The sequence below is a fragment of the Sapajus apella genome, unplaced genomic scaffold, assembly GCF_009761245.1.
Source record: "Sapajus apella isolate SASKATOON/1434 unplaced genomic scaffold, GSC_monkey_1.0 scaffold27, whole genome shotgun sequence".
NCBI lineage: Eukaryota > Metazoa > Chordata > Mammalia > Primates > Cebidae > Sapajus > Sapajus apella.
Window position 1 is genome coordinate 95,374 of NW_022436967.1, and position 20,485 is coordinate 115,858.

At 43.6% G+C, this 20,485-nt stretch overlaps 1 protein-coding gene across 4 annotated transcripts in view; it reads left to right on the plus strand.

Annotated features, from left to right (window-relative positions):
* Positions 1 to 6,616: 6,616 nt before the first annotated feature.
* Positions 6,617 to 20,485, plus strand: part of ELF2 (E74 like ETS transcription factor 2) — a 115,217-nt gene continuing 101,348 nt past the window's right edge. For 2 of the 4 annotated variants that reach the window (XM_032292258.1, XM_032292259.1), the window contains exon 1: positions 6,617 to 6,866. The gene's annotated coding sequence lies outside the window, so the exon portion shown is untranslated. The remainder of the gene's footprint in view (positions 6,867 to 20,485) is intronic. The other 2 variants (XM_032292256.1, XM_032292257.1) reach the window with 1 other exon arrangement.

The following is a 20,485-nucleotide window of genomic DNA, read 5'->3' on the forward strand; positions in this document are numbered from 1 at the left end:
GAAACCCCATCTATACTAAAAATACAAAATTAGCCAGGTGTGGTGGCACATGTTTGTAATTCCACCTACTCTGGAGGCTGAGGCAGGAGAAGTGCTTGAACCCGGGAGGTGAAGTTTGCAGTGAGCCGAGATTGCGCCATTGTACTTCAGTCTGGGCAACAAGAGAGAAACTCTGTCTCAAAAAAAAAAATTACATATACACACACACACATATATATATCAAGAACTGAGATTATGAAATGATTTTAAGTACTTATTTTACTAGAAAACATTACAGGGTAAAGGTATAGATGCAACTCATGAGGATTTAACTTCCTTCTATATTCAAAAGTTTATACTTTCTGCTTATTTATCTGATTGCATTCGATGGTATAAATTTCTATTAATTTTTTGCATGCTACAAATTTCATCCTCAAAATCACTTCATTGCATTCTGGAAACTTAATCCATGCACCCCAGATTATTTTGAGTTTGGTCATTCTCTCTAAAGCAGCCCTCTTATAATTTATTTAATATACGATGTACAATACGATATACACTGTTTAAAAGATTCTGATTTATAAACGAAAATAAATGAAAAAAATAATAAAAGATTTTGATTTATAAAAGGCAAAAGGACACCTAAAATAAAAAGTGAGTTTGGGGGACTGGATTACTTTGCAAACCCAGAGCATGGGAGAGGTATGAATAATCTTTGCATGGAGGATTGGATACAGTAGTTCACAAATAATATAGGTTAACATCAGAATATTGCTGTTGGATAGTTGTCCAGAACTACTCCTTCTTTAAGGAGAGGCAAAGAAGAAATTTTTCTGGCTTTTCCTGTAAAGTCTACCTAGTAGTTGGTAACCAGGGAATCTGCTGATCTGAGATGACAGAATCTGTTTAAAGATTGTGTCAATCACTCAAAATTCACTACTGAGTGAATGCCCTTGTGGCAGCCAGCTTCCAACATGGCCCTCAATGATCCTCATCTCCTAGTATAAATGTCCTTGTGTAGTATTCTCCCACACTGAATTAGGATCAATCTATGTGATCAATAGCATACAGCAGAAGAGATGTTATGTGACTCCCCTGGTTAGGTCAGAAAAGGCAGCATAGCCTGCACCATATTCTCTTGGACTTGGAATGTTATAAGGGAAAATTACCTCATTTAATCAAACGTAACTCAGCACTTCCAAAGATTTGCCTGAGAACGTGAAGTTGCAGGTTGGGAAAGAGAAATGACTTCCTAGCCACCACTCAGAATTTTGTTTTCTCTTCTGTTCCTCATGTTGATTGTCACTGCCACCCCCATACTGAGCCCTAAAGGGTCCTTCTCCCATCTAACATTCTTTTTTTTTTTTAAATTTATTATTTATTTATTTATTTATTTTTAAAATTTTTTTTTGAGACGGAGTTTCGCTCTTGTTACTCAGGCTGGAGTGCAATGGCGCGATCTCGGCTCACCGCAACCTCCGTCTCCTGGGTTCAGGCAATTCTCCTGCCTCAGCCTCCTGAGTAGCTGGGATTACAGGCACGCACCACCATGCCCAGCTAATGTTTTTGTATTTTTAGTAGAGACGGGGTTTCACCATGTTGACCAGGATGGTCTCGATCTCTTGACCTTGTGATCCACCCGCCTCGGCCTCCCAAAGTGCTGGGATTACAGGCTTGAGCCACCGCGCCCGGCCCCATCTAACATTCTGATATAAAAACAGGGAAACCTCTTCCTTTGGTTAGTCTATCATATTGAAGGCAGAATGAAATTTTATTTATTTATTTTTGAGACAGAATCTTACTCTGTCATTCAGGCTGCAATGAGGTGATGTGAGCAAAGCTTACTGCAACCTCAAACTCCTGGACTTATGTGATCCTTCTGCCTCCACCCCCTCGGTAGCTGGGACTACAGATACACACCACCGCACCTGGCTAACTTATTATTATTTTTTGTAGAGATGGGGTCTCGAACTATGTGATCCTCCTGCCTAGGCTGGTCTCAAACTTCTGGGCTCAGGTGATCCTCCCACCTTGGTCTCACAAAGTGCTGGGATTACAGATTTGAGCCACTGCACCCAGCCAAGGATAAAATAATTTAAAAAAACAAGTTTCCTATATATTGAAAAAAACAAAGGGAGAAATAACACAGAGAAAAGATGTATGACAGCATTAGGTCTAATACACATATTATATAATTCTATTTATATTTAGTATATAAATATATGTATATGTACATACATGCACAGAAAAAGGTCTGGAAGCTTAAAGGCTAAATTTTCATTTATGGTTATCTGTGGAAAAGTAGAGGTAGGGGATGGCTGGGTAAGTGTGAAAGGTTAAGTGCGGAATGGGAAGAGAAATGGAGAGGAAAGGGAACTTGGATTTTAAAAAGTTTATTTTAAATTATTTGAAAATTGATGAGAATGTATGAATGAATCACTTGTGTAATGAAAAAATAAAATATAAAATAACATTAAAAAACCAAAGCAAAAGCAATCCAGTTACAACACAGAGATCTACTATTCCATGACCATTAGCTTGCTACTACGACTACTGGCCACACTAGACTTTTCCTTCTGACCTCTGTTCTTTAGAATGCTTTGCTGTAAACCAGGGGTGTCCAATCTTTTGGCTTCCCAGGGTCACACTGGAAGAATTATTATCTTGGGCCACACATTAAACACACTAACACTAACAATAGCTGATGAGCTAAAAAAAAAAAGATCACACACACACAAAAATCACACACAAAAAAATTTTTTTTTTTTTTTCTTTTTCTTTGGGACAGAGTTTCGCTCTTGTTACCAGGCTGGAGTGCAATGGCGCGATCTCGGCGCACTGCAACCTCCGCCTCCTGGGTTCAGGCAATTCTCCTGCCTCAGCCTCCTGAGTAGCTGGGATTACAGGCACGCGCCACCATGCCCAGCTACTTTTTTGTATTTTTAGTAGAGATGGGGTTTCCCCGTGTTGACCAGGATGGTCTTGATCTCTTGACCTCGTGATCCACCCGCCTCGGCCTCCCAAAGTGCTGGGATTACAGGCTTGAGCCACCGCGCCCGACCAAAAAAAAAATATTTTAAGAACGTTTACAAATTTGTGTTGGGCTGCATTCAAAGCCATCCAGGACCACATGCAACCTGCAGGCCCTGGGTTGGACAAGCTTGCTGTAAAATTTCTGAGCTCGTTACTCCGCCAGCCTCCGTAAGGGATGTGTCTAAGAACCACAGCTAAAGAGCTGCCTGAGAGACATCAGGCTAGGCACCTGCCAGGCCAATACCAAGGAAGCAGGTTCCTCTCTCTGCTATTGTTTCAGTCAGCTATCACAACACTAATTCTGGGAACCAACTACTCCAAAACACTATTACTGCAAAACACGGCTTGAAACAACAATTCTTTATTCTTTTGGTTACTGACCCCAAGGTGGGAGTGGCTTCAGACCTGCTTTATATTTCTTGGACCAGCGAACTAGCCAGGTATGTTCTTTACATTGTGAAAAACAAGAGTGCCAGAAAGGGAAGGAGAAACATGAAATACCTCTTGAGGCCAGTCTCAGAACTGTCACACTGTCACTGTTGCCTGTCTTTTTTGGCCAAAAGCAAATGGAATGATCTAAGCCCAACATGAACAGGGTGGAGAAACATGCTATCTCTAATGAGAGGAACTACAAAGGCATATTTCAAAGGGCATGCACGTGTGGAGTAGTGAAAAATTGGGAACAATAATGCTATCTACCACTGTTACCCACCTGGGACTTTCCGGCTTACTGACAATTGTCAGTGGTAAAGAATTTCTTTTCAACGTATCTGACAACAGAAATTATATGACTTGGCAGGTGGTATCTGTTCATAAGAAAAGGAATCAGGCTTTGTCTTTGCCTGCACCTTAGTATGCTATGCTATGGACATGCAATATCATCAACTATTAATTAATTCCTTACAAACATCAAAGTGGCAATGGTTCCCATAAGGGGTAAGTTATTTTACAAGAAATGAGATAAAAAGACTCCCTTAGAAAGGGTGCTATGTTTGCAGTTTTCTGTTTATTGTGTATTAAAGATTTGAATGTTACCAACGTTTTATAAATTCTTTTTTTTTTTTTTTTTGAGACGGAGTTTCGCTCTCGTTACCCAGGCTGGAGTGCAATGGCGCGATCTCGGCTCACCGCAGCCTCCGCCTCCTGGGTTCAGGCAATTCTCCTGCCTCAGCCTCCTGAGTAGCTGGGATTACAGGCACGTGCCACCATGCCCAGCTGATTTTTTGTATTTTTAGTAGAGACGGGGTTTCACCATGTTGACCAGAATGGTCTCAATCTCTTGACCTTGTGATCCACCTGCCTCGGCCTCCCAAAGTGCTGGGATTACAGGCGTGAGCCACCGCGCCCGGCCCTATAAATTCTTTAGTTCAAAAGGGTGTCAATAGTCTCATGATTTAGAACTCAGGAGTCCACACAACTTTGTCATGAGTTAAAGAGGATCTTTGATTACCCATTATGCTCTTCAGGTTTCCCTGTGTTCAAGGGTAAAAATTTCTTAAGAATAGGAGTTCCTCAGAGTTTTTGTTTGTTTGTTTGTTTGTTTGTTTGCTTGTTTCTGAGGCGAGTCTGTCTCCCAGGCTGGAGTGCAGTGTCGGAATCTCGGCTCACTGCAACCTCCTCCTCCTGGTTTCAAGCGATTTTCCTGTCTCTCTAATAGCTGGGACTACAGGCATGTGCCACCACACCAGGCGAATTTTTGTATTTTTAGTAGAGAGGGGGTTTCACGCTGTTAGGCAGGGTGGTCTCGAACTCCTGACCTGAGGCAATTCCCCACTGCATTCCCCCCACTCCCAGCCTCGGCCTTCCAAAGTGCTGGGATTACAGGCGTGAACCACCGCGCCCCGCCCAGAGTTGCTTTTTAAGATAGGAAAGAAGACTCACTCTCAAGAAAAGAGGCAACAACAGTATTAAGACAAGAAAAAGATCATTACATTACTAGGCTCTTCAGGGATTTAAATCTGGAGCCTCTTGCAGCTTTCTGACATTTGAGCGTTACTCTAGGATGATTTCCACAGTTCCTACGTCCCTTTCAAGCTACCTCTTATATTCCTCGGGGTTTCTTCTTTGCTCAAGACCAATTGTGAAGCCGTAAAAAAAGAGTAACGCTGGAGCCAAGAAATGAGCTGGTGAATACCGCGCCAGGTGCCAGGTCCATTGCGGCGAGGCGGCAGGAGCCCGAGAGGGGAGCAAAATCAGCCCCGCGGGCACCGGGACAGGCAGTGCTCTTTGTTAAAGAAACAAATACAAGAAAACGCCGCGGCTGGGAATGGTGGTGGCGGAATGGACTGAGGCGTCCGTATGCATAACTGTGCCTAAGGAAGCCCATTAAAGAGACGCTTCAACGCAGGGCAACCCAGGGCACCATGTCATTGGCTTTTGTGCACTTGAAGGCGCGTGAGACTGCCCTGCTCGAAGGCTCCCCTTTGTGTGAAAGTGTGGAAACCAGACGCGTGCAGCTCCTGCTGGGTTTTCGTTTTCGAATTCGTAGGCACTTGGACCAAAACACTCTCTCATTCTCGCACCAACAACACTCAGACTTGAGTTACTTCTTCGTTGCTGACCGAGCGAGGAGCGACAAAGGCTTGGTGCGGGTGCCCGCAGTTCTCCGGGCAGCGCCAAAGGGCCGCCTGCCGCGCTCCGCAGCTGCGCGCTGGGCCCAGCCGCCCGACCGCCAGCAAACGCCGGCACCAACCGCCGCGCCGCCGGGCTGTTGGGCGGGTGGTAATTTCTGGGAATGGGGCGGGGTCGCGGGTGTACTACGCCCGGCGACTGCGAGCGGGGAGGAGGAGCGGGCGGCGCCGAGGGGCGCGAGGCTGGCGGGGCGGTGCGCCACGTGCGTCACCGGCCGGGGCGGGGCGGGCGTCGCGCTCCTGCCGCCCGCACCCCCACCTTTCTCTCAGCCGAGGCTGAGAAGTGGGGACGGGAAGGACCGGGCTAGGAGTTTTTGCAAAACCTCGCCCCCTCGTAACTGTCAGACTGCCCAAGTGTGGGGCCGTCTCCGGAGAAGGGTGGGAGTCCTGAGTTGGGGATGCGGTGACGGCGGGGCCCGCGGGGGCTCTGGGGGGCGAGGGTGTGTGCGTGCGGTCCTGGCCGGCTGGGGGAAGCGGGCGGGCGCTGCAGGTGCACGCGCGGCCCCGTCGTACTCACACGCCTGCCCCGTGCGGCAGAGCCCCCTGCACCAATCCCGGGCTGGAGTGGAGAGCGGGATGGGGGAGCCCTGGGATGGGGAGCCCCGGGCAGGTAGCCGGACAAGTGACGAGCGTCTTTACCTGGGAAGGCGGGTTTGGGAGAAGTTGGGCGCAGAGAGGAGGGCGGGATTCAAGAGAGCAAAAGAGGCAGGTTCGGTGGGCTGGTGGGGTCCCGAGGGCGGCGGGGCCCCGCGGGGTATAAATAGCTGGCCCGCGTTTGACAGGCGCTGCGGTGACTGGCGGTGCCGCTCCGGCCCCCCCCGTCGCGTGGGGAGGGGAGGAGCGCTCAGAGCAGGCGGGGAGGGGGAGGCGGACTCCAGTGTCCTGGTGGTGGCGGCTGGAGGCCGAGGGGGAGGAGCCGAGGCGGGGGGTGGAGGGAGGGGGCCGGGAGCGGGGCGGGGGCCACCATTGCTCCCCGCGCCGAGCTCTGTGTCGCCGCCGTAGCCTTGGCGGTTGGGGGTCGGTGGGGCGGCGCGGGCGGGGGGGCGCTGCGCGGGGCGGCGCGCCTCTGTTTTGTCTCCTCCTCTGCCTGTGGAGCGGCTCTGGCTGCTGGGGAGGCCCCGGCTCCCTCCGGACGCCCGGCCAACATAGGTGGCGGCGGCTAGTCCGCGGCCCTGCTGAGAGGGAAAGGGACGCCGCGGTCTTCCTGGGCGACGCGGAGAGCAGGTAAGAGCGCGGGCAGCCGAGGCTGGTGAGAAGGAGCGCGGAGGGCGCGGCGATAAAAGCCTAGCTGTCCCGAGTGCCGCCGCCTCCCTCCTCGCCCCCGCCCCGCGCTGGTGTTGTTTGCTTCGGGGTTTGCGGAGGGGTTTTCCGGCGGCTGTGGCGGTGACACCGGCCGGGCGCTGGGGGAAGGGGACTGAGTGTCCCCGGGCAACGGTCGCGGAGCGGGACTTGGAGAAAGGGGAAGGCGCGCTGCGCGCCTGCTCGCGGGGAGCGCGGGGCGCGCGGCAGGGCTGAGGGAAGAGGTTATGGACCCCGGCGGGGGGATGGGCCGAGCGCAGCTGGTCTCGCCGTGTTTACATCTCTGCGCGAGTCACCTCTTCCGAGAAGCGGACTAAACTGACCCGCCTCATCCCGCGGGGAGGCCAGGGCGGGGGTCCGGCTCCGGAGGAAGCGCGTCCTGGGAGGGTCTGTGTAGGGCGGGAGTCTGCGGCGGGCGCTGGGGCTGAGCGGCGAGCTCGGGGCGGGACCTGGGAGGCTCCGGCCGCTCCGGGTGGCGGGGTGGGGGCCGGACACCAGTTTCCTTCCCTGTCTTGCCTGATCGCGGCTGCTTACCTTTCCTTCCCGGCGCTGCTCGCTTGCACGACAGGTTGTACTCGCCGTTCTTTTATTCTGCCTCTCCACGCCGGCACCCTGCTGCCACCTCCCCCTATTCCCAGGGGGTAGGGAGGTTTGGCTCGGATCAGAATCTGTTTCTTAAACAAAACAAAAACGAGCTTGCAACATGCACGTCCAGTGACCGCCTTCTGGATCCTGGCGAAGCTGGCCCTCAGGGACCGCGAGACGGGATGGTCTAGTGGCTTCGGAGGAGGACGGGGAGGGCTCTGCCAGGGCTAGATGCTGTCTGTACCCCAGCAGCTTTGTGAGCAGGGCAGCTGAACCTTCTCTCTTGCTCCGTTTGGGCATTTTTATTCTATGTTAATAAAGGACCGAAAAAAGATTCCATAACACCAATAATAATCCAGATCGCACAGTTTCTAATGTTTTTCCTCTGCCAGCATCCTGGATGGACTCTTTCTACGAGCCAGATTCAATGCAGAATAGCCTTTAAGTTCTTAGGACTTAATTAAATGAGGAAGAGGGGGACTTGTCATTGTAAAACTTAAAAAATTCCCCACTTTCTTATGTTCATGAACATTTACTTCAGCTTACTGGTTTAAGTTTTAATCCGGTGTTGAGAGAACAGTAATCGTGTGTTTGGTAATCAGATTTGCTTTCCTTTTTATCTGTGATTCTCTATCCAGAAGTAAATTATGCACTTTATTCAGTGCCAGAATCACAGAAGTGTGTATGCTTTACTAAGAAAGGATTGGATATTTGTGTTTCAGAGTTTCTTCAAAAGGTAGAATGACTTATATAAGACTGGAAACCATTAAATTACATTTAAGGAAATTTAAGAATAATAAAACTTTATAGAGCATAACAGTTTACAGAGTACATTCATGTAAATATTATTGAGACAATATCTAGTAAACATATGAAATAGAAAATTGAAATATCCTGGACATTTGAAATTTGAATATTTATGTCAACCTATTTTTAAGTTAATGATTTAACTCATTGGATTAATCATTGCCCCTCATTTCAGACATAAATACTCATTTACAAAATAATCAGCTTGAATATGATTGGGAAGAATTTGTAACTTTGAGATTTTTCTTTTCTTTTTTTTTTGTTCTCTTTTATTCTGCACTTATTGGTAAGATATTTGCAAACTTTGGGATTTTTCTATCCTAAGTAAACAGGATAGAAAATAGTACCCGTGGCCTGTAGGATCTGCTAATGTTAATGGCTTTACTTGCTCACGTTGTATACTATTTTTGGAGAGGGTAACAGCTTCACTCTGATATAACTCACATACTGTTCAGTTCGGTTTGAAGTGTACAATTTGGTGGGTTTATTAATTTATTTTAAAAATTACTCCATTTTGCAGATGACCAAATCTGGTTTTTAGTACAGTTGTCCATCAGTATCTCTTGGGGAATGGTTCTAGGGCCTTCCTCAGATACCAGAATCTATGGATGTTCAGGTCTCTAAAATAAAATGGCATAGTTGTTGGGTGCAGTGGCTTGTGCCTGTAATCCCAGTTACTCAGGAGGCTGAGGTGGGAGGATCTCTTGAGGCCAGAGTTTAGACACCAGCCTGGGCGACAGAGCAAAATCTAGTCTCTTAGGTAAAATGAAGAAATAAAAATCGTGTAGTATTTGCATATAAACTATGTATATCCTCTTGTATGCTTTAAATCATCTCTAAATATACTACCTAATGCAATGTGCATGCTATGTAAATCATACTGCGTATCGTTTAGGGAATAATGACCAGGAAAAACGTTTGTAGATACTCATTTACAGACATAATTTTTTTTTTTTGAGTATTTTCTGCACCTCATTGGTTGAATCCATGGATTCAAAAGTCATGGATATGGAGGGCCAAATGTTTATTCAAAGTTGTGCACATATCACTGTAATCAATTTTAGAGCATTTTAATCATCCCCATACCTGGTTGATCCTGCCAGTAGCATTAAAAAAAAAAAAAAAAAATCCCCAAAAAGAGCTCCATATCCATTAGCAGTCACTCTTCATTTTCCCTCAGCACTCCCAGTCCTATGCAACCACTGATCGACTTTCTGTCTTTATAGATTTGACTATTCCAGACATTTTATGTAAGTGAAACCGTATATGTGGTCTTTTGTGACTAGCTTTTTTCACTTGGCATAGTGCTTTTGAAGTATGTCAATGTTGTAATATGTGTCAGTACTTCATTTTTTTTCTTTTTTTTAATTTAATCTATTTTATTTTATTTTTTTTTTTGAGACGGAGTTTCGCTCTTGTTACCCAGGCTGGAGTGCAATGGCGCGATCTCGGCTCACCGCAACCTCCGCCTCCCGGGTTCAGGCATTTCTCCTGCCTCAGCCTCCTTAGTAGCTGGGATTACAGGCACGTGCCACCATGCCCAGCTAATTTTTTTGTATTTTTTTAGTTGAGACGGGGTTTCACCATGTTGACCAGGATGGTCTCGATCTCTTGACCTCGTGATCCACCCGCCTCGGCCTCCCAAAGTGCTGGGATTACAGGCTTGAGCCACCGCGCCCGGCCCTATTTTATTTTTTATAGAGGTGGGATTTCACCATGTTGCCCAGGCTAGTCTCAAACTCCTCGGCTCAAGCAGTCCTCCTGCTTTGGCCTCCCAGAGTGCTGAGATTCCAGGCGTGAGCCACTGCACTCAATCCTGTTTAATTAAAAAACTTTTTTCGTGCCGGGCGCGGTGGCTCACGCCTGTAATCCCAGCACTTTGGGAGGCTGAGGCGGGTGGATCACGAGGTCAAGAGATCGAGACCATCCTGGTCAACATGGTGAAACCCCGTCTCTACTAAAAATACAAAACATTAGCTGGGCATGGTGGTGCGTGCCTGTAATCCCAGCTACTTGGGAGGTTGAGGCAGGAGAATTGCTTAAACCCAGGAGGCGGAGGTTGCAGTGAGCTATTTTGCCACTGGACTCCAGCCTGGGTGACAGCAAGACTCCCATCTCAAAAAAAAAAAAAAGAAAGAAAACGAAATTAGCTTTTGACTTAACTGATACCAAAAAATTTATTTGAGTATATAATTCAATAATTTTTAACACATATATAGAGTTATGAAACTGTCAGGTTGAACTAGTTTTAGAACATTTCCATTGCCTCCAAAATTCCCTTAGCCTGTTTGCAGATAACCCTTATTCCCAGCTTCAGCCTCAGGCAATCACTGATTTGTTTTGTCTTCATATGTTTGCTTTTTCTGGCCATTTTGTATAAATGGAGTCATACAATGTGTAGTCTTTGTATTTGGCTTCTTTCACTTAACATAATGTTTTTGGGATTCATTCATAGTGTAGTGCATATCCTTTTTTTGTTCCTTTATATTTTAGAATAATATTTCTTTGTATGGGTATACGATAATCCCCTCTGCCCTTATCTGTGCAGGATACATTCCAAGACCCCCAGTGGATGCCTGAAATCTCAGGTAGTATTGAACACTACATTTTTTTCTTTTTCTTTTTTTATTTGTTTTTATTTTTTAGAAAGCCTCAAGGCCAAGGGTTACAGTGGCCCGAACTAGCTGAACACTATATTTTTTTCTATATACCTATGATAAAGGTGCATACCTATGATAAAGTTTAATTTGTTAAAGGGGTATAATAATAGATTAAAAACAATAATACAATAGAATAGTTAAAACAATATGCAAATATATTACCAATAAGTGCAGAGTAGTTAAAACAGAACAATATGCTATTCACAGTTCGTGGATAGAAGATTTCTTCTTAGCAATAGATAGTAGCAAACTCAGCATAAAAATTTTTTTTTTTGCTAGTAGAAAGTTTTTTTTTTTTTTTTTTTTGCTAGTAGATATTAGCAAACTCAACATAAAGTTTTTTTTCCTTATTAAATTGAGAACTTTCACTTTTTCACTTGAATTATTTTGCAGCTTCTCTTTGGCATATCCAAATTGTCATCCTCATTAATCTTGAGCTTTTGAGCCATTATTAAGTAAAATAAGGGTTACTTGAACACCAGCACTATGGTACCAGTTGATCTGATAACTTGAGATGGCCACTAAATGACTAACGAGCAGGTAGTGTAGACAGTGTGAATACAGTGGATAAAGGGATGATTCATCTCTGAGGCAGAGTGGCATGGTGTGAGGTTTCATCATGCTACTCAGAATGGCACTCATTTTAAAACATAGATTGTTTCTTCTGAAATTTTCCATTTAACATTTTCAGACCATGTTTGACTGTGGGTAACTGAAACTGGAAAGTAAAGCTGTAGGTAAGGGGGGATTACTGTAACACACTTCAACTGTTGGCCAGTATATAGGTGTTTCGATTATTTTCAGTTTTTGACTATTTTGAATAATACTCCTTAAACATTTGAGTACAAGTCTTTATGTGGACATATGGTTTTGTTTCTCTTGGTTAGATATCTAGGAGTAGAATTACAGCATCGTATGTTTAGCTTTTTAGGATGCTGCCAGACTGTTGCCCAAAGTGGCCGTAACATGTTATATTCCTAACAGCAATGTATGAGAGTTCCAGTTTTCTTCACATCTTTGTCAACACTTATTATTGTTTGTCTTTTATTATTATAGCTGTTCTAATGGATATGGATTTGTTTGTTTTTGAGTCACTCTGCCACCCAGGCTGGAGTACAGTGGTGCAATCTCAGCTCACTGCAACCTCTGCCTCCTAGGTTCAAGTAATTCTCATGCCTTAGCCTTCTGAGTAGCTGGGATTACAGGTGTGCATAACCATGTCCAGCTTAGTTTTTGTATTTTTAGTAGAGATGGGGTTTCACCTTGTTGCCCAGGCTGGTCTCCAACTCCTGAGCTCAGTCCTCCTGCCTTGGCCTCCCAAAGTGCTAGGATTACAGGCATGAGCCACCATGCCTGGCCTGAATTTGTTAATTCATTGTTTTTTTTTTTTTTTTTCCTTTATTTTTCTCTGTATGCTGTTTAGTGGTGTCATTGTGATTTTAATTTTAATTTTCCTTATGACTCATAGTGTTGCATCTTTTCATAGATTTTTTTTTCTTAACCCATTTATGCCTGAAGTTGCACATTTTTTTGTGTGACAAATCAGACGTTGGTGATGACCTTGAGCGGTAGGATATTAATAATTTCCACAAGCTTAGCATTCCAATAATGGAACACTTGGCATAAATGGGCTAAAGACAGGGTCTTGCTCTGTTGCCCAGGCTGGAGTGCAGTGGTGTGACCAGAGCTCATTGTAGCCTTGATCTCTCTGGCTCAAGCAGTCACCCTACCTCAGCCTCCTGAGTAGCTGGGAATGGGGAATGCAGGTGCATACCAACATGCCTGGTTAATTTTTTATTTTTATATTTTGTAGAGATGGGGGTCTCAGTCAAGAGTTGTCCAGGCTACTTTTTAACTCCTGGGCTCAAGTGATCCTTCCCCATTGGCCTACTAAAGTGCTGGGATTAAAGCCTGCGCCGCCATGTCTGACTCATCCTTTTTGGTGACATAGCTATTCAGATCTTTTGCTCCTTTTAAAATTGGGTTGTTTGGGCTGGCTGTGGTGGCTCATGCTTGTAATCTCAGCACTTTGGGAGGCCAAGGCAGGTGGATCACCTGAGGTCAGGAGTTTGAGGCCAGCCTGACCAGTAATGGAGAAACCCCATCTCTACTAAAAATACAAAAATAAGCTGGGCATGGTGGTGCATGCGTATAATCCCAGCTACTCAGGAGGCTGAGGCAGGAGAATCGCTTGAACCCCGGAGGCGGAAGTTGCAGTGAGCTGAGATTGCGCCACTGTACTCCAGCGTGGGCGACAGAGCATGGCTTTGTCTCCAAAAAAATAAAATAACATAGAATAGAATAGGATGAAATAGAATAGAATAGCAAGGCTTTGTCTCAAAAAAATAAAATAACATGGAACAGAATAGAATAAAATAGTTGTTTGATATATTGAGTTGTAAGAGGTTTTAAAAAGAATATATATTCTGAACCTAAAGTGCAATAGAATATATAAAAGTGCATAGAGACGCTCTTCGCCGGAAGTCGCCGTGGTTTCCTGCTTCAAAGTGCTTGGACGGAACCCAGCGCTCGTCCGCTACCCGGGCCAGCTGCCCAGCCCTCTGTCACCTCCACACCGCGCCCTCAGACCGCCCCAAGGCACCCGCTGGTGCGCTGCGCAGCCACCGTCGCCACCTCCGCTGCCGCCTCTCCTTAGTCGCCGCCATGACGACCACATCTCCTTCGCAAGTGGGCCAGAACTACCACCGGGATTCAGAGGCCGCCATCAACCACCAGATCAACCTAGAGCTCTAGGCCTCCTGTGTTTACCTGTCTGTGTCTTACTATTTTGACCTCGATGATGTGGCTTTGAAGAACTTTGCCAAGTACTTTTCTTCAGAGGGAACATGCTGAGAAACTGATGAAGCTGCAGAACCAATGAGGTGGCTGCATCTTCCTTCAGGATATCAAGAAAACAGACCATGATGACTGGGAGAGCGGGCTGAATGCCATGTAGTGTGCATTACATTTGGAAAAAAATGTGAATCAGTCACTACTAGAACTGCACAAACTGGGCACTGACAAAAATGACTCCCATTTGTGTGACTTCATTGAGACACATTACCTGAATGAGTGGGTGAAATCCATCAAAGAATTCGGTGACCACGCGACCAACTTGCGCAAGATGGGAGCGCCCCAATCTGGCTTGGCAGAATGTCTCTTTGACAAGCACACCCTGGGAGACGGTGATAATGAAAGCTAAGCCTTAGGCTAATTTCCCCATAGCCACGGTCACCAAGGCAGTGCATGCATATTGGGGTTTCCTTTACCTTTTCTATAAGTTGTACCAAAACATCCATTTAAGTTCTTTGTACCATTCCTTCAATTAAAGAAATTTGGTACCAAAAAAAAAAAAAGCATAAATATATATAATAAAAAAAGCTTTTTCACAAATTCAAAAAAAATGTATTCCGGATGTAAGTTCTTTATTATAATAGATATATCATCTGTAAATATTTCCTCACAGTCTGTTGCTGGTCTTTTTATTTCTTAAAAAAACTGGTGATTGAGATCTTTAAAAGTACATTAGTTAATTTTTTTTTTTTAAAGGCTAGTCAATGCAGTAGTGAGAAGGGGGGAAAATCTTGATGAACTGTAGTTTCTGATTTTTTCTTTTATAGATCATGCTTTTGTTGTCTTATTGAAGAACTTTCTGCCTAATCCAAGATCTTGAGATTTTTCAGTTTTCTAGAAGTTTTATAGTTTTAGCTCTAACAGATTTTATCATCTATTTTGAATTAATTTCTGTGTATGGTAAGAAGTAAGGTTCTAAATTCATCTTTTACATACAGATTGTTCTGTCAACCTAAATAAAAGACAAGAAAGTCTCTCTGGAAAAAAAAAACAATTCAGGAATGGGCATTATAATGGGAATATGCATACCATAATAAACTCTGTGCATATTCAGGGATGTAAAGGAAGACATACATTTTTAAAGGAAAAGTGAGGAGGATTACATCATTGTTTTAAATCAGTTATCTTTGGCTATAAAGATCAGTGACGAGTGGTGCCAGTCTGAGGTTGGACATTAAGTTACTTGGCAGATGTCCTTGCAGAAGTATTTTTTTGTATAAGATTGTGATTGCCTTTTGCAAGATTGTGGCCTTTATTTTTTTTGTGATAGTTTTTTTGTTTCTGTTTTTTTGTTTGATATGGAGTCTCACTCTGTTGCCAGGTTGGAGTGCAGTGGGGTGATCTCAGCTTACTGCAACCTCCACCTCCCGGGTTCAAGCGATTCTCCTGCCTCAGCCTCCCCCAGAGCTGGGACGACAGGCCTCCGCCACCATGCCCGGGTAATTTTTGTATTTTCAGTAGAAATGGGGTTTCACCATGTTGGCCAGGCTGGTCTCGATCTCCTGACCTCAAGTGGTCTGCCTGCCTTGACCTCTGAAAGTGCTGGGATTACAGGCATGAGCCACCAGGCCCGGGCAATAGTTGTGTGTTTTTTTTTTTAAAATCAGGTGTTCATGCATGAGAAACCTCCTTTCATGGCCTTCCCTGGCTCCATTTGTCAGGGCTTTTAGCATAAATGACTCAATTTTAATTCTAGCAGCTTTCACATTTTCCCCTTTCGATCAACATCTTTCTTTGGGCCCAGGCATGGTGACTCATACCTGTAATCCTAGCACTTTGGGAAGCAGAGGCTGGAGGATTGCTTGAGCCCAGGAGTTTGAGACTTACCTGGGCAACATGGCAAGACCCTGTCTCTAAAAAAACAAAACAAAAAGGAGTTTTCTTTGAAACCATCACTGACCAATCATCATGTAGTTAGGTTTTACTTATCTTTACATGCCAGAATGGACCTGTTCTGGGTTGTTGGTATGGTCCCATGTTGGAGGGAATGCTTGGCAAACTAGGAGTCAGTGTCAGGACGCTTTCAGTCACATTTGAGCAACAAGAAAAGTTTGGAGGGAGTGATTCTCAGGCTAAGTCCGCTGGGAATCCATTATTAAGATGAGTTTTTATCTGTTCCCTAAATGTTGGCTATCATCTCACGGTGTAGGGCCAGCCCAGCATAATTCTGTTGGGAGTAGTACTTCTACAGAAATGTAACAAATAACATGTACAAAGTTTAAAAAGAAAATACTAAGTAAGATTAATAGTAATATGGTAATACCAGTTTACATAATGGTTTTCAGCCATGAAGCTAGACCTAAAGGCAATCAGTCGAATAAACCAAGTGACCATGGAATACTAGATCAGACCTGTTGTAACCATGTGTTCTGTTTTCTTGTTTTGTATATGAGTCTCAACTTTCTCAAAGGAATTTATCCAGGTAAGCCAGGCACAGTGGCTCACTCCTGTAATCTCAGCACTTTGGGAGGCTGAGGCAGGCAGATCACCTGAGGTCAGGAGTTAAGAGACCAGCCTGACCAATATGGTGAAACCTGTCTTTAAAAAAAAAAAAAAAAGGAATTTATCTAGGTACATCACGTAGTATTAGTAATAGCACAGACATTACTTAACCAATAGCTAATACAGAGTAATTTTATCATTTGGTATTCCATAACTGGGTTGAATTAAAGCAGAGTGAATAATTTTATTAAGGATGTTGTCAGAGTCCACCCACTAGGTGGACTGAAGGATCTCTTAGATTCTGTCAAGTTACCAGTGGAAGCCACTGATTGTGGAATTTCAGTTGCAACATTATCTTGCCAAGTGAAAGTTACTTGTTAAGAGGGGTAAGAGTCTCCCCTTGTTCAGTTACCTTGGGAAAAGCTGTCTACAATGTGGAACCCTTGACTTCGCATCCTGGCTTGCAGTTTGAATGTCTCTGGTTAAAAGCATTGGGCAGTTTGGTGAACTTTTCTGTGTGGCTCAGACATTGAGGACCAGACTTATCCCTTAAAATTGATCAAGTTTTATCTTATAGGGCTTCAGGAGCAGAGACATTTCTGTTTTAATAATTCTGTGGAAGAAAGTTGGATTGGAGGAACCTAGAAGAATTTAGAATCTAGGCCAGTTTGCAGGTAGATAGATAATAAAGACTCAAATACAATGTTCAGGGCTATAGTCTAATAATAGATACATACAGGTAGCTTTTCGTTCGTTCGTTCGTTCGTTCGTTCTTTCGTTCTTTCTTTCTTTCTTTCTTTCTTTCTTTCTTTCTTTCTTTCTTTCTTCTTTTTTTTTTTTTTTTTTTTTTGAGACAGAGTCTCGCTCTGTCACCAGGCGCCAGGCTAGAGTGCAGTGGCGTGATCTTGGCTCACTGCAACCTCCACCTCCCTGGTTCAAGCAATTCTCCTGCCTCAGCTTCCCGAGTAGCTGGGACTACAGGCGCATGCCACCATGCCCAGCTAATTTTTGTATTTTTAGTAGAGATGGGGTTTCACCATGTTGGCCAGAATGGTCTCGACCTCTTGACCTCGTGATCTGCCCGCCTCGGCCTCCCAAAGTGCTGGGATTACAGGCGTGAGCCACCCTGCCAGCCAGGTAGCAAAATGTAACTTTTCTCTTTATGGGCATCCCTCTACCAAAGATAATCAGAATCAGATAAATTTGTTTACAAAATAGTTTTTTTGTCTGATCATTTACATAAATGCAGCTGTTGGCTACAAAGAAATCTCAGATTTTTAAACCTTTCAAGACCAGGAAGCCAAACCAAAGCAGGCATTAGATTTCACCTATAGCCTTAAGGTTCCTGGACCCGCCAAAAAGTGACAGATTATATTCTCTCGCTGTAAGGATAGGAACTCTTGAACCCAGGCATTCCATGCAGATCCTCAAATATGATATTCCAGTCAAAGTCTTGGTAATATAACTAATGTTTCCAATTGTATCCTGTAATAAGGAGAGCAGATTTTTATTGAATTTATGCAAAAAACCCTATATTATCATAAAAATAAGAAGACTCATGAATAGTTTCTGAATTTTGGAGGGAGGGATCAAGTAGGGAGAAAAAATAAATGCTTCTGCTTTTGTTGAGAGAAGTATTATCTTACCAAATCACTGCAAACGATTGATACTTTAAGAGAATAAGTTTTCTTAAATCTGGAAAACAAAACATTAAAGAACCAACAATGTTTCAAATGAAAGTCATAAAAACATCATTGATTATTTAATCTCATATTTTGTGTTAATCTTAATTAACAGTTTCTCTAGCTAATCAATTTCTTCATTAGAATTGTGGAACATATTTAGTCCTTTGAGCTTAAAGTTCTTAGAAATGTATATTTAAGAGTACAAGTCTTTTCCATGAATCTGATTGCAGATATTTTTAAAATTCATTTTTGAGATGGAGTTTCACTTTGTCACCTAGGCTGGAGTTGAATGATGTGATGTCAGCTCACTGTAACCTCCGCCTCCTAGGTTCAAGTGATTCTTGTGTCTCAGCCTTCCAGACAGTTGGGATCACAGGTGCACGCCAGCACACTCAGCTACTTTTTGTATTTTTAGTATTTTTTTCTTTCTCTCGTTCTCCTTTCTTTCGCTTTCTCCCTCCCTCTTTTTCCCTTCTTCCTTTTTTTTGACATAGAGACTCGCTCTGTCTCCACTGAGATCACACCTCACTGCAGGCACAGCTTCACTGTCTCAAATGATCCTTCTACCTCAGCCTCCTGAGTAGCGGAGACTATAGGCACATGCCAGTGTGTCTGGCTAATTTTTGTATGTTTTTAGAAACAGAGTTTCACCATGTTGCCCAGGCTAGTCTTGAACTCCTGGGCTCCAGTGATTTTACTGTTTCTGCCTCCCAAAGTGCTGGGATTACAGGCATGAGCCACTGTGCCTGGCCCACACACAAAATTTATTTAATAAATTCATCCTTCACAAACCTTCCACAACTTAATCAGAGCTTCCAGAATATTCTTGGGCCTTTTTAGCTTTGTCTTATACTTTCTCTTACTTATATAACCAGTCATTTCACTTTAGGATGCAGTTTACTTTCTTTTTTCCTCATCATTTTGAAAAGTTATTCTCCTTTTAACCTTCCTTTCCAAAATTACATCTTTATGACGTTCTTTACATTTACCTTTCCTGCTTACTGAGTTCTTTTTATCTTATTTCTTTCCTAAATATTATTTTTAACAACCTTAAATAATCTCTGAATTTACACAGTGTTATTCTTTTTTCTCGGTGAATAATGCATTCTTATGCTTTTCTCATAATTTCTCTCATCAAAGCCACATGATGTTTTTTGGTATACTTCATATAGAGAATTATATACACTAGTTAGAATTTCTAACTTACTAACCTTGATTTTTAGTGAAAACCTAGGAAGTATGAAATTTTGGTCTATCGTATATCAGTATTTTATAGATGAGAATCATTGGCCAGATGCAGTGGCTTACGCCTGTAATTCCAGCACTTTGGGAGGCCGAGGTGGATGGATCGTGAGGTTAGGAGATTGAGACCATCCTGTCTAACACTGTGAAACCCCACCTCTAAAAAGAAAAAAAAAAGAATCATTTTATAATTTGTATTTTTTATATTTTGGGTTAGGGTCTCTCACTATTGCTCAGCCTAGAGTGAAATTGCATGATGATAGTGTACTATAACCTTGAACCTCTGAGGTCAAGTGATCCTCCTGTCTTAGCCTCCAGAGTAGGTGGGATTACAGGAGCATGCTACCATGTCTGGCTAATTTAAAAATTTTTTTGTAGAGACAGGGTCTTGCCATGTTGCTCAGGCTGGTCTTGGACTCCTGACCTTAAGTGATCCTATTGCCCCAGGCTTCAAAAGTGCTGGGATTGCAGGTGTGAGCCACTATGCCTAGACTTTTAAATAATTATTACAAACATTCTCCAAAACATAATTCTATGTGCATTAATAGACCTAAACATATTCAGTCTTTCTGTAAGATTTAAGAAGGCAAGCACAAACGTATTTATGTTCAGCAATTAGTGTTTCAGAAATGATCTGGACATTTAATGAGTATCACTTAATTTAGCATAACTTTAAGATTTCAAATTTTGTGAAAAGTTCATTTATAAACATTTAATTTCATTTACATTTACATTATATATGTATATATATATATATATATATATATTTCTTTTTTTTTTTTTTTTTTTTTCCAAGACGGAGTCTTGCTCTGTTGCCCAGGCTGGAATGCAGTGGCACAGTCTTGGCTCACTGCAGCCTCTACCTCCTGGGTTCAATTTTCCTGCCTTAGCCTCCTGAGTAACTGGGATTACAGGTGCCTGCTACTACAGTCAGCTAATTTTCATATTTTTAGTAGAGATGGGTTTTCACCATGTTGGCCAGGCTGATCTTGAACTGGCTGGTCCTGAACTCCTGACCTCATGATCCGCCTACCTCAGCCTTCCAGAGTGCTGGAATTTCAGATGCGAGCCACCTCGCGTGGCCCATAATTTATTTTTTATTGCTTTATGAGATGGAGTTTTGCTCTTGTTGCCCAGGCTGGAGTGCAATGGTACGGCCTTGGCTTACTGTAACCTCAGACTCCTGGGTTCAAGTAATTTTCCTGCCTTAGCCTCCTGAGTAGCTGGGATTGCAGGCATGTGTCACCAGGCCCAGCTAATTTTGTATTTT